This window comes from Aegilops tauschii, chromosome 1 (genome assembly GCF_002575655.3).
Source record: "Aegilops tauschii subsp. strangulata cultivar AL8/78 chromosome 1, Aet v6.0, whole genome shotgun sequence".
Taxonomy (NCBI): domain Eukaryota; kingdom Viridiplantae; phylum Streptophyta; class Magnoliopsida; order Poales; family Poaceae; genus Aegilops; species Aegilops tauschii.
In genome coordinates, this window is record NC_053035.3 from 80,989,477 (window position 1) to 81,004,363 (window position 14,887).

The window sequence follows — 14,887 nt, forward strand, 5'->3', positions numbered from 1 at the left end:
GCATGCAAGAGTGGTCTACTTGTCTCAGATGTGATGCCTATATACATGATCATTGCCATGAATGCGTCATAACTATGCGCTTTTCTATTAACCGCCCAACAACAATGTGTTCACTCATCGTATGCTATGTGTTCGAGAGAGAAGACTCTAGTGAAAACAAGAATACCTTGCTGCAATTATTTACCTTTATTTTATTTTACAATTTATCTATATATCTACCTATACAATATTTTATCCTTGCAAGTAACGAGTTCAAGGGGATTGACAACCCTCTTGCCCGCATTGGGTGCAAGTATTTGCTTTTATGCGTGTTGGTGTTGTTCACAAGGCTTTGCGTGATTCTCCTGTTGGTTCGATAAACCTTGGTTCTCACTAAGGGAAATACTTATCTCTATTGTAATGCATCTCCCCTTGTCGCGACCCAACACATAGCAATATACATCATACGTACGCACAACATGCAAGTATGTGTTGGTACAACATGGCATCACAACATAACTCTATGACTCAAGTATTTATTCAAGAGGATCCGAAGAGCCATACACAACATGATATTACAAACATGGGTCTCATGACGCAGCATACAAAGTCATACAAGCAACAAGCAGAAGCATAAATCTGTCTGAGAACAGACAGCTGAAAAGAAAGAAGGCTAAAAGTTTGTGTATCTACAAGACCCTCTATAGGAACCATACCTCTATCTGGGATACCCAAGCTTATCGGTCAACATAAAACTTCACATGGAACTACTAGTGAGACTGAAGTCTTCTCTGCAAAAACACAAAATAAGCAAATGTCAGTACAAAGGTACTCAGCAAGACTTACATTAGAACTATCTACTTATGCATTGGTATCAACAAAGGGTCCGGTGGAGTTTAACTACAGCAAGCCAGCTTTGACTCAGTGGCTATCTCCTACTATGACTACAGTAATTCTTTGAGGTGAGAAAGCGCAGACGAGTCCACATATTCATCATATCAATACACCACTATGGATTCTCTCCCGTCTCCCTACAAGAAAGCCATCCATAGCACTCATGCTTATCTCGCACATTTTAGAGTATCCACTTCAAAGTTGTCTATGTACCATATAAGTCTCCAAGTAGTCCATATCTGAGGACGCGGCTATTCGAATAGATCATATTAGCCTGCAGGGGTGTACTTCTTCGCACACACTCTCACCACTTACCACCATATACACGTCATGTATCTTGGCAACCTTCAAGCAGAAGCCTGGCGAGGGTGTCGGCCATAACCTGACTAACCAGACAAGACTCTAGTCCAGGTTTAGCACCTATCTGAGGCTGAACCAGCAAGGGAAGTCCGGCTGAAGTTTCCATCACGAACCCAAATGATGTGTGCAAGGTTCCCAAGTCCACCATCCGGGTGCCACTCGGTACACCGGGCCACGACGCCTAGTCTATCCCAAGCCCACCTATACTGGGTGCCACTTTGTAGACTACTAGCACGACCTACAAACACTAGAAACTAGTTGCAAACTCCTGGACAGAGATCAAGGCAATTAATAAGCCAAGAGGGTCGAGTTACTGGAACACAATGTGTGGTAGTAGCTAGTCTTGGATAACATAAACATAACTCAGTTCCTAAAGACGATCTCAATGAAACAACCCACCATGTACTCCTACATGGCCTCTCATCGCTACCTTTACCAAATTGTGTTCATACTTTACTCTCAACATCAGGACATGATCTTAACACTCCAAATCATCCCTGCTGAATCAGACCTGACACAACTCTAAGCAATAGCAGGCATGATAAATAAGCATGGATGAGTAGTCACATCATGGCTCAAGCAAGTCCTACTCATGCTAGTGGGTTTTTCTATTTACTGTGGCAAAGACAAACCATGCAGAGGAATGGGTTCAACTAGTGAAACATGTAACAGTTGAATCATTGTTGTCCTAATGCAATAAAAGAGAGCAGGAGCGAGAGAGTGGGATTGTATCAGAATGCTCAAGGGGGGTTGCTTGCCTGGCACTTCTGAAGATAGTACTGTTCTCCATCGGTGTCAACGATCACAATGTCGGAATCGTCCGTCACCGAGAAGGAACAACACTGACTAGCAAAGAAGGAACACAATCAATGCAATGCACATCCAAATGACCTACAACATGTCCCTTTCTATGCAACAACATGTGTAGTACACAATCTTTCCCTTTACATAAATCAAGACTGCAGGGATGTCATACTGAACACAAACCATGGATTTACAAGTGTTGCTTCTGTAAGACTTGATGAATGTGGTCACTCCTATTTTGCCAGAGGCCTTTGGATAGAAATCTCTAAGTTTTATGTACATAAAGCTGGGAGCAGAATTGCACTGCACATAAAAGAGCCTGGTCATGGGATATATCCTAACTTCCTCGATGATATCATCCATCCAGACTTTGTTCGAAGTAAGTGTTGTTTTCAAGTATCTGCATGTTGACTTACCCAGCAATATCAAAGGAATTGTGTAGTATTTGAGCAACAAATTGTTATTCCATTTTCTTACTCTATTCCTACCTACTAACTTCTAGTTACCAATACACTTTTCTATTGCCCTGTTTTAACTAAATATTCCCTGTACTCCCACTTCTATCAGAAAGCGCCGCTAACGAGGAAACTCCGGGGGTGGAGAACAGGGCTGCCAACAAGCGGAGGCGGGTTGAGCAAGAACCGCAAGCGACTCTCAGCAGGTCTAGACTTCATCAGCAGCCTCCCCAATGATATGTTGATAGTCATCATCTCCCTCCTCCTAATCAAATATGGGGCACGGACAACCTCCTTTCCTGGCGGTGGCGCCCCCTACGACACTCCACCCCTCTTGACCTCATCGACACCCACGAGCTCTGCCATGGCTATCGCAAAAGCTTGGATACGTTCTCCCAGATCCTCGGCAGTCACCATGGCCCAACCAGAGGCTTTAGTATGGGCAAGTTCCATTCCAACGGCAAGGACCGAGCCAAGATTGACGAGTGGTTCTGATCCCCCGCCCTAGATCAGCTTGAGGAGCTCACTTTCAATGATGGGCATATGTGCTCGCTGCCAACGTCCGCGCTCCGCCTAGCGCCCACGCTGTTCATCGCCAAGTTCATGAACTGCCATTCCCCCTCTTAATGACGCGCCCGCTCTTATTCTACCATGACTAAAGCACCTCGAGCTCGTCGCCATCTGCCTCCCAAAAGATGACATGGAACGCCTGCTCCATTGCCGTACCGCACTCGAGTACCTTCGTCTTCAGGTGATCAATGGGTTGAGTAGCTTCCATATCAGCTCCATGACTCTCCGGACTATTTATGTGTGTTGCTGGTGCTGCAACAAGACATCACAAAATGGGTACCACGGTATGGTCATTGAGGACACACCTTCACTTGAGAGATTACTTGTAGTTGATCAAGAAGGTTCAACCAGAATGAATGTCATTTCTGTGCCAAAATTGACAGTGGTGGGATACTCGTCTGACAAATACTCCGAACTTGTTATTGGATCCACACCCGTTTAGGTACAACAGTGGCCTTCTACCTCCGCTTCTTGAAATTAACATTATTTCTAATTTTGAAGATGTATGTTCGTCTGTCATCCAGAAAATGATTCCGACAAGCTTGACCCCGAATCTGCGCACAGTGAAGGTCTTGCCACTAGAATCTGTCGATCCCAACCTGGACCAAGTTGTTAGTTTCCTGAGATGCTTTCCGTGATTGGAGAAGCTATATATCGAGGTGATGTTCCTTTCCTATTAAATGTTAACCACAATGGAGTTCAGTTTTTGACACCTTTTCCCAAGTTTACAATGACAATGTACTACAATTTTTGAAGGAGTTTTGGAGGATTTCAGTACATACATGTTTCCCCCCATATTGGTTGCTTGATGCCTATGGTTACAATCCATAAGCATTTCTCCTTTGGACTCATCTGTACTAGTTTTCTTAGGGAACTTTTCATCCACTCCAACCTCTTGTGAAGAAGGCTACATTTTTCTAGATTGTAATCAAATGCCCATGTTAATCATGTCGGATCGAAGATGGCACGTTAGTGCATTTTACAAATCCTGCAAACCAAATAGGCCTGTAGTAGTGTTCAAAACTGCATGTAGGCACTAACACGTTTTCTTCTATTGCAGATAAGATTAGGCCCGGTGGTGGATAATGTGATACAATATAACAATCACATTGAATGCCTAGATTTGCATCTCTCAGAAATTACTTTGAACTCATACCAAGGGACCTTACCGGAGATTATATTCGCCAGGTTCTTTGTTGTCAGAGCAAGAGTGCTGAAGGTAATGAGGTTTGCCCTAGATTTATTTCGCAAAAATGAATGGTTTGTTGATCAGCGCTGGTGGCTGCAGCAGATTGGAAAAGGCTCCGAAAAAGCTAAATTTCGTTTTGGAACTTCAGCTGACAGAGTAATCAGAAGTCATCATTTCAACCCCATACATGACTTGTGAGTGGATGATCCCTTTGTAGAAATGACGAGGTTTCGAAACCAACCTTACTAGTGGTAATATTAGTTTGAACCTCTCTTATATCCATGTTCGGCTGATCAGCGCGGGCGTTTGCAGCTGAATGAGCTGAATTTCATTCCTAATATCAGTTTGAACTTTGTAATCTTTGAATTTGAGCCATATAACTCTTGGATTTGAACCTTGTAATATTTGGGCTTTTGTGGTACAATCGTTGAAATGGCATTGTATGAGACTCGTATATTGGTAGTACTATTTTGACCTTAATATGCAATGGACTTAGATTTTATTAACCATTCTCGAATGTGTTTCCCTTGTCGATCTCATAGCACACAATCCGTATAGCTAACTTGACTGCGATCTTCGACATTATTGCACACAGTTAGTTCCTTCAACTGTGTGCCCTATAGAGTGCATAATTAATTATTGCACTCGAGTGTCCATCATCACCCTTCTGTGTAACTTGGACCTCATCACCCATGAGTAAAATTATGATCGAAGCCATTCCACACACTTTGTTTTTACAAATCTTTTTGTCAATAAACGTCCATGATTTGCCCCTCTTCTAGCCGACGCGTGGCCAAACTAGCCGGGCGGGAAGCTTGCGCAGCAAACTACGCGGTTGCGCGGGAACAGGCTCACCAACGATACATTTGGCACCTCTTCGAGCCCACGCATGGTCAAAAGAAACACATGCAGGGTGCTCAAGCATGCACTGGAATCCTCCGCTATGAACGCGGTGACAAGACATGACAATTACAGGTCGGCCGACCCCCATTTATTACAGCGGCCATTTAACCCTTGTGCCTCTTCAACCTTTTGGTCACACCCCAATATTGCAAGAAGCACACCCACCACGACAAATTCTTAGAGGGTATCCTGCACGGCTCCCATGGCGCTCCGAGTGGCTGACGACGACGAGCAGCAATTCACTATGCATGCCGTGGTGGACACCCACAGAAGGTTCACAGAGCTCTTGGTGGTGTACACCAACAATCCGGTCTGGGTGGAGCACTCCATCCACATCATGGAGTTGTTGCTTGTTGAGGAGAAGTACAAGGTGGTCGCGTTCGACCTCGAGTACACCCGTGCTCATGCTGGGTCTCGTCCCAAGGTCTCCGTCGCCCAGATGTGCGTGCGCAATCACCTCCTCGTCTACCACTATTGCGTGGCCACAAGGCCTTGCGAGCGTTTCGCCAGGTTTGTGGACAGATGATAACCCACAAGTATAGAGGATCACAATAGTTTTCGACGGTAGAGTATTCAACCCAAATTTATAGCTTCGACACAAGGAGACCCAAAGAATATTTGCAAGTATTAGCAGCTGATTTGTCAATTCAACCACCCCTGGAGATTAATTATCTATAGCAAAGCCATCAGTAGTATAGTAATATGATAATTTTGATAGTAGTAGCAACAACAATAGTAACGGTAACAGTGATAGCAATGATTTTGTAGCAAGTGTAATAATAACACTAGCGGTAGTAACTTGCCAGATCAATATGTAGGAAATTCATAGGCATTGGATCGGTAGATTCGTCAGATGATATTCATCATATAACAGTCATAACCTAGGGTGATACAAAATTAGCTCCAGTTCATAAATATAATGTAGGCAAGCATGTATTCTATAAATAGTCATACGTGCTTATGGAAAGAACTTGCATGACATCTTTTGTCCTACCCTCCCGTGGCAGCGGGGTCCATATGGAAACTAAGGGATATTATGACCTCCTTTTAATAGAGAACTGGAACAAAGCATTAACACGTAGTGAATACATGAACTCCTCAAACTACGGTCATCACCGGAAAGTATCCCGAATACTGTCACTCCGGGGTTTATGGATCACAACACGTAATAGGTGAATATGACTTGCAAGATCGGATCTAGAACATAGATATAATGGTAATAACATGAACGGTTCAGATCTAAAATCATGGCACCCAGGACCAAAGTGACAAGCATTAAGCATGGCAAAGTCATATCAACATCAATCTCAAAACATAATGGATACTAGGGATTAAGCCCTAACAAAACTAACTCGATTACATGATGAATCTCATCCAACTCCTCACCGACCAGCGAGCCTACGAAAGAATTACTCACTCCCGATGGGGAGCATCATGGAATTGGCTATGAAGAAGGGTTGGTGATGACAAAGATCAAAGACCCCCTATCCCGAGCCCCAAACGGACGCCAGGTCTGGCATCCCGATGAAGAACAGGAGGTGGCGGCGGCTCCGTATCGTGAAATGACATAATTCTTCCTCCCTGATTTTTCTGGAAAAATAGGTATTTAGGAGTCGGGATCAGGGTCTGCGGGGCCACCAGGTGGGCACAACCCACTTGGGCGCTTTTCTGAGAAGGTGATGACTCAACATAAAAGTAAATAGATAGTCCCTTCGCAGAGGGAAGCAGGGATTTACAGCGGTGCCAGAGCTCAACTTTTTAAAACAGAGATAAATGAAATTGTGGGAAATGCACCCGTCCTGTTTACATCACGACCGAAAGTTACCAATATCTTCCATGCTAAACACATTAGTGGCGGTTCCCAAGCGATAACAGTAAAGGTTTACTCCCCCTCCACCAACAAACACACTCCACGGCTAGCCGAATCCATGGGTACCGTCCATACCAACATCAGTCCTGGGGGAGTTTTGTTTAATTATTTGCTTTTCTGAATTCAGGACTGGGAATCCTACCGCCCCTCTCGTACAAGGACGAGTGAATAAACACTCATCATGAGAATAACCCTCTTAGCATGGAAGATACCGACTACCCCCTGTCGCTTTATGAACAATCCTGGCACACAAAAACAGATGTTTGTTTGATGTTTTTAGAGGTGGCACATGCAAAATTAGTTAGAACGGTAGGGTAATACCGCATATAGGTAGATATGGTGGACTCATCTGGAATAACTTGGGTTTTAGGATTTTGATGCACAAGCAGCATTCCCACTTAGTACAGGCAAAGGCTAGCAAATAAGTTGAGAAGCGGCCAGCTAGAGAGCGAAAACGGTCATGAACATGCATTATGAATAATGAACATTGGATACTAGAATGAGTAGGATGTGAACACCATGAACATAAATATCATAGAGGCTATGTTGGTTTTGATTCAACTACATGCATGAACATGTGCCAAGTCAAGCCAGTTGAAACATTCAGAGGAGGATACCATATCATCATACCACATCACAATCATTTTAACGCAATGTTGACACCCAAGATAAATCATTATCCACTCCTAGCTACTTAAGCATGGCATGAGAAACTATAATCTCTAATTGTCATTGCAAACATGTTTGATCATAATAGGTTGACTCATGGATACTAGGTTAAACATATTTACAAAAGAAGACCAAGTTGAGTTCATACCCGTTTCTCTCTGCCACAACCAGTTCATCAAATATCGTCATTATTGACCTTCACTTGCATGACCGAATGATATGAAAATGATTATACTACAAGAGTGCCATGGACTAAGCTGGAATCCACAAACATTTTATTCAAGAGGAGAAGACAAAGCAATTCGGGCTCTTTGTTAGATTGACAATAATGCATATGCGAGCCACTCAATGTTTTCATCGTGGTCTTCTCCTTGGTATGACTCAATAAAAAGAAAAGAATTTCAGAGAAACACACTAAAATAGTTTTGGAGTTTTTTAGTTTTTCTTGAAGGAAGCAACTTAAGTAAAAAAATGAAAACAAGAAAAACTATTTACACAGGAAAGCTCCCAACAAGCAAGAAGACGAATCGATAATTCTTCTTGGGTTTTCTTTTTAATACTACAAGTAACTACACTAGAAAGAAAAACCGAAAAGAAGCAAGAAATATTTTTGGGTTTTCTTAAAGTTTTTCAAACACACAAGAAGAAAGCGAGAACAATGAATCTAACATGGATAGTACAATGAAAAAGTGTCGACGCTAACAAATGGAATGAAATGTGTGAACATGAATGTAATATTGGCGGAAATACGTACTCCCCCAAGCTTAGGATTTTGGCCTAACTTGGTAATCACCATTCGTAACAGCCATCCAGCGCCATCTTGAAGTGTTGTTGAGCAGGCACTTGAGCGTCCCACTCCTGAGGCTCCTCCTCTTCGCCCGCCTGGGCATTCCGGTAGGCAATGATGTCGTCTGGCATGATCCTGTATTTGCCAGGCAATAGAATCAAACAAAGCAGGTGAAGGCAACAGAATAATATCACGGGTATCCTCATTGAAAACTAGGTTGTGAGGAATAGTATTAATAGAATCATTAATATCAATAAACTAGTGATCTTTCATCGCCTAGTGATCTAAATAGACCTTGGGAAAATGATAATCATGTTGGCAAATCTGAACGTTAAAGTGACTCACATAACGAGTAGCATAAATACCGCCATGAATTTTGCCCTTGGTCCTATTAAGGTGAAAATGACGTGCAATAATAGCCCCGAGGCCAAAGGTGTTATCTCCGTATAGTGCATGGCGTAAGACAGCGAAATCGGGGGCACTAAGTGCACCAACCTTCTCTCTAGCAAGTAAACACTCGCGATAAATAGAGCAGAATAATGCACAGAAGGAAACTGCAAGCTAGTGGAGGTGACACTCGATACCCATCTCTCATCTCCCACTGACAGAGTATGATAAAATTCCTCGAACTCTACAGGTCTAGGCTCTCTTATTTCCCTCTTAGAAGGGATCAAGCATATGTCACAAAAGTCAGTGAGTGGTATCCGACGAGTTTCAGCATATAAATTAAACTACACCCCAGGAGGGTTATTCCTAGTCAGAAAATGGAAGCTTTGCACAAAGGAATTTGTAAGGAGATGGTATTGTTCACACTCAGCTGCGATGAAGTCGGTAAGCCCAACATTAGCAGCAAATTGTGCGAACTCTTGACGAATCCCGGCTCCATCCAAGAAGGGGTTGTGCGGCCATTCGCACGATTGCACCTCCGCCCTTCTCCGAGTATGGAGATCATGGTCCAATGATTCCCCAATGACTCCCTTGGAGCTCTTCTTGGAGGCAAACTTCCTAAAGAAACTCATCTTATTCCTATGAATCAAATTCTGAAAATTTTAGTCCACAACATTTTTGTCAGCAGAACTTCACAAGATTGATAGCAACTACTCATAGGGATGTACAGAGGCCATATCAAGCATTCAAACTACTTAGAACTATAAGAATTCAACATGCAAGCTCATCTACATCACCACCAAGAGTAGCTAATTATTCAAAATATAAACCACTAAAGAAAAAACTAATTGGAGCAATGGAGGAGTCACATACCAAGTAGCAATCCCCCAAAATAGTTTTGGAAACAGAACTTCGAGCAAAGAGATTGAAATCCGCGGGTTTGAGAGCAAGAACACGAGAGAGAGAGAGAGCAATGGTGTTTTTTTCTAGAGGTAGGTGATGACATGGGCTAAAGAGATAAGTGAGGGGCCCCATGTGGGGACCACAACCCACCAGGTGCACCCCCTCTGATGTTATTTGCACTAAAAGTTCAGAAATATTCAGGAAAAATCGATTAAATTTTCAGGGCAATCTGAGCACTTTTATTTTTGGGTCATTTTTTATTGCATGGAAAATCCACAAAACATGATTAACATGGCATTTTATTTTATTTAACTAAGAAAAACAGAAAACAAAATGTAAGGACAGAAAGTAGTGCCTCCTAAATTAATCAACTTCATACCTCTCAAAAATGATCAATTAATAAGGTTGATCAAGTCTTATTAACAACCACTTTCGATCAGCATGAAACTGAAGAACTTTCGTAAAAACACTAAGTTACCTCAACGGGGATATGTATGTCCCCAACAATAAGTATATCATATTTCTTTTTGACAGTAGGTAGAGGTAGTTGAAAACTTCCAATAGTGATTGTAGGAGATTTTTCAATAACATTAATACCATTCACTTGGAATTGTTTCTTCGGAAAGTGCACCCTATGCTCATTACCATTGATATGAAAAGTGACCTTGCTTTTATCGCAATCAATAACAGCGCCTCTAGTATTCAAAAAGGGTCTACCAAGGATAATCGACATGTTGTCGTCCTCGGGCATCTCAAGTATAACAAAGTCAGTTAAGATGGTAACATTTGCAAAAACAACGGGCACATCCTCACAAATACCGATAGGTATGGTAGTTGATTTATCAGCCATTTCCAAAGATATTTCGGTAGGAGTGAGTTTATTCAAGTCAAGTCTTTTGTATGAAGAGAAAAGCATAACACTAACACCAACTACTTAATCACACAACCTAATTTTAACATAGTTTCTTTCGATGGAGCAAAGTATAGTTGGTATTCGTGGATCTCCAAGTTTTATAGGTACTCCATCCTTAAAAGAATAATTAGCAAGCATGGTGTAGATTTTAGCTTCCGGTATTTTTCTCTTATTAGTGATGATTTTCTTCATGAACATCATCATTATCTTTTTCATTATCACTAGATGAATGTTCATTACCAGATTGAGTTTTAGGATCAGAGATAGAAACATCATTATTATCTTCAAGAGTTTTTTCTACTTCAGGTTCACTAGAGGTATGCAAGGTCCTATTATTTTTCTTTTTCTTTTTCTTTTTGGAAGGACTAGGTGCATCAGTGTTAATTCTTTGAGAGTCTTGTTCAATTCTTTTAGGGTGTCCCTCATGATAAAGTGGTTCCTGAGTCATTCTACCTCCTCTAGTCATTACTCAAACAGCATGATCATTGATATTATTGTCCATTTCAACCAGCAATTCTCTTTGAGATTTAGCAACTTGTTCCAACTGAGTATGAACCATGGAAGCATGTTTTCCTACACCTCTAACATCATTAGAGATTCTAAATAACAAGTCACTCAAACGAGCAATCATATCAGAGTTGTATTTCAATTGTTTCATAACATTTTCATTGAAGTGATCTTGTTTTCTAATGTAGTTATCAAACTCATAAAAGCATTGACTAGGATGCATATTATAAGGATTGTCCTTTTCATAAAATTTCACTAAAGAGTTTAACTCTACCACCTTGGGTGGTGGTGTATCATGTCCATGTATATCTTTAATAGGAGGTAAATTTTTGACATCATCAGCTTTAATACCTTTTTCCTTCATACATTTCTTTGCCTCTTGCATATCTTCAGGACTGAGACATAAGATACCCCTCTTCTTCGGAGTGGGTTTAGGCGGTGGTTCAGGAAGAGTCCAATCATCATAATTTTTCAGTACGTTATTCAATAATTCCTCCGCTCGTTCAACGGTTCGTTCCCTGAAAACACAACCAGCACAACTATCTAGGAAGTCCCTAAAAGCATCGGTTAGTCCATTATAGAAGATATCGAGTATTTCATTTTTCTTAAGTGGATGATCAGGGAAATCATTAAACAATTGGAGAAGCCTACCCCAAGCTTGTGGGAGACTCTCTTCTTCAATTTGCACAAAGTTAAATATTTCCTGTAAGGCAGCTTGTTTCTTATGAGCAGGAAAATATTTTTTAGAAAAGTAGTAAATCATATCATGGGGGCTAAGCACACAACCAGGAGCAAGAGTATTGTACCATATCTTAGCATCACCCTTTAGTGAGAACAGAAATAATTTGAGAATATAGTAGTAGAAAATTTTATCCTACTGAGCAAAAAGGGTGGCTATATCATTTAATTGGTAAGGTGTGACACAATAGTTTCAATTTCATAGCCGTGGAAAGGATCGGATTTAACCAAAGTAATTAACTCTGGGTCGACAGAGAATTCATTATCCTTATGATCAGCCAAGATAGGTGAAGTAGCAAACTTAGGATCACATTTCATTCTAGCATCCAAAGATTTCTCTTCCAGTTTGCATAATAATTTCTTAAGATCATCTCTATCATTGCAAGAAAGAAAATCTCTAGCTGTCTCCTCATCCATAACATAACCTGCAGGTATCTTAGGCATTTCATATCTGGGAGGGCTAGGTCTAATAGGTGTTTCAAGATTATTAGTTTCAAGTACTTCATCAGTTTCAGCATGCTCCATATCTTTAGCTCTAGCAATTTGGTCATCAAGGAATTCACCTAATGGCATACTATCATCAAGCAAGGTACTAGCATCATCATGAGTAGCATTCATAGAAGTGTCATCATTAATAACTTGCGACATATCAAGATTAATAGCGTGTGGTGGTGTTGCAAGTCTACTCAAAATAGAAGGTGAATCAAGTGATGAGCTAGATGCCAGTTCCTTACCTCCCATCGTCTTAGAGGGAAAAATCTTAGTCTTGGTATCTTTCAGATTATTCATAGTGATAAATAGATAATAATCCCAAGCGACTCAACAAATATAGCTACGCTCCTCGGCAACGGCGCCTGAAAAAGGTCTTGATAAGCCACAAGTATAGGGGATCGCAACAGTTTTTGAGGGTAGAGTATTCAACCCAAAATTATAGATTCGACACAAGGGGAGCCAAAGAATATTTGCAAATATTAGCAGATGAGTTGTCAATTCAACCACACCTGGAGATTAATTATCTGTACCAACGCGATCAATGGCACAGTAATATGATAGCTTTGATAGTAGTAGCAATAGCAATAACATTGATAGCAATGATTTTGTAGCAAGTGTAACAATAACAGTAGCAGTAGTAACTTAGCAAGATCAATATGTAGGAAATTGGTAGGCATTGGATCGGTAGATTCGTTGGATGATATTCATCATATAATAGTCATAACCTAGGGCAATACAAAACTAGCTCCAGTTCATAAATATAATGTCGCCATGTATTCCATAAACAGTCATACGTGCTTATGGAAAGAACTTGCATGACATCTTTTGTCCTACCCTCCCGTGGTAGGAGGGTCCATATGGAAACTAAGGGATATTAAGGCCTCTTTTAATAGAGAAGCAAAACAAAGCATTAACACATAGTGAATACATGAACTCCTCAAACTACATTCATCGCCGGAAAGTATCCCGAATACTGTCACTCCGGGGTTTATGGATCACAAGACGTAATACGTGAAGATGACTTGCAAGATCGGATCTAGAACATAGATATAATGGTGATAACATAAACGGTTCAGATCTGAAATCATGGCACCCGGGCCCAAAGTGACAAGCATTAAGCATGGCAAAGTCATATCAACATCAATCTCAGAACATAATGGATAGTAGGGATCAAGCCTAACAAAACTAACTCGATTACATGATGAATCTCATCCAACTCCTCACCGACCAGCGTGCCTACGAAGGAATTACTCACTCCCGGTGGGGAACATCATGGAGTTGGCGATAAAGAAGGGTTGGTGATGACGAAGATCGAAGATCCCCCTCTCTGGAGCCCCAAACGGACTCCAGATCTAGCCTCCCGATGAAGAACAGGAGGTGGCGGCGGATCCGTATCGTGAAACGAGATACTTCTTCCTCCCTGATTTTTTCTAGAAAAATATGTATTTATGGAGTCGGGATCAAGGTCTGCGGGGCCACCAGGTGGGCACAACGCACCTGGGCGCGCCTAGAGGGGGGAGGCGCCTGGGTGGGTTGCTCACCCAGGGGCCCCCCTCCGGTGGTTCTTGGCTCCAGTATTTTTGTTTTATTATGAAATAATTCTCCAAAAAGTTTGTTGCAATCCGAGAACTTTTATTTTTGGAAATAACATCACCATGGTAGTTCTGCTGAAAACATCGTCAATCCGGGTTAGTTTCATTCAAATCATGCAAATTAGAGTCCAAAACAAGAGGAAAAGCGTTAGGAAAAGTAGAGACGACAGAGACGTATCAACAACCCCCACCACATGTTCGCTGCGGTGGACATCACCAACAATGTAAACGTGCTCAAGAATTCGGGCATCGCCTACCAGAATTTTGTCGACATCCAGGGCCAATACAAGATCTAGGGCAGCAAGTAGCATGAGAAGGACTCACTTGTTCACCTCACCGAGGCCATCATCGACCCCTACTACAGAGACATGAAGGATTCCTGCAACAAGGACAAGTGTGCCTGGCACTCGGCCTGGATGGAGAAACTCGACAAAGCTCACATCATGTATGCGGCCAAGGAGGCGTACACTAGCCACAAGATGTACAAGCGGATTGTTGACATGAGGAAGTGCCTCCTTCCCCAAAAACGGCCAGGGATCCAGCCGGAAGCAGAGCAATGGCAAGCGTCATCACAACAAGAAGTAGATGATTACATCCTCGTTTCTCCTAGTTTAGTATGCATGTAATTGCTTACTTTGGTGTGTGGAAATGTTATGTGTGTAGTCACTTGTGTAATTGTATGCTTAATTTGGTTATGCAATGCTGTTTTTTAAGTATATGTGTTGATGCTCTGTAGACAGAGCGTAGATGTTGTGTGGACAGAGCAAATCACACCGCACATGGACTAAACAATGGAGCCCGTTGGTGATGATTTCATCAATCACTCACAATTGTATACCAGCAATCGTTTGCTCGCAACACATACGGCTTGTTAA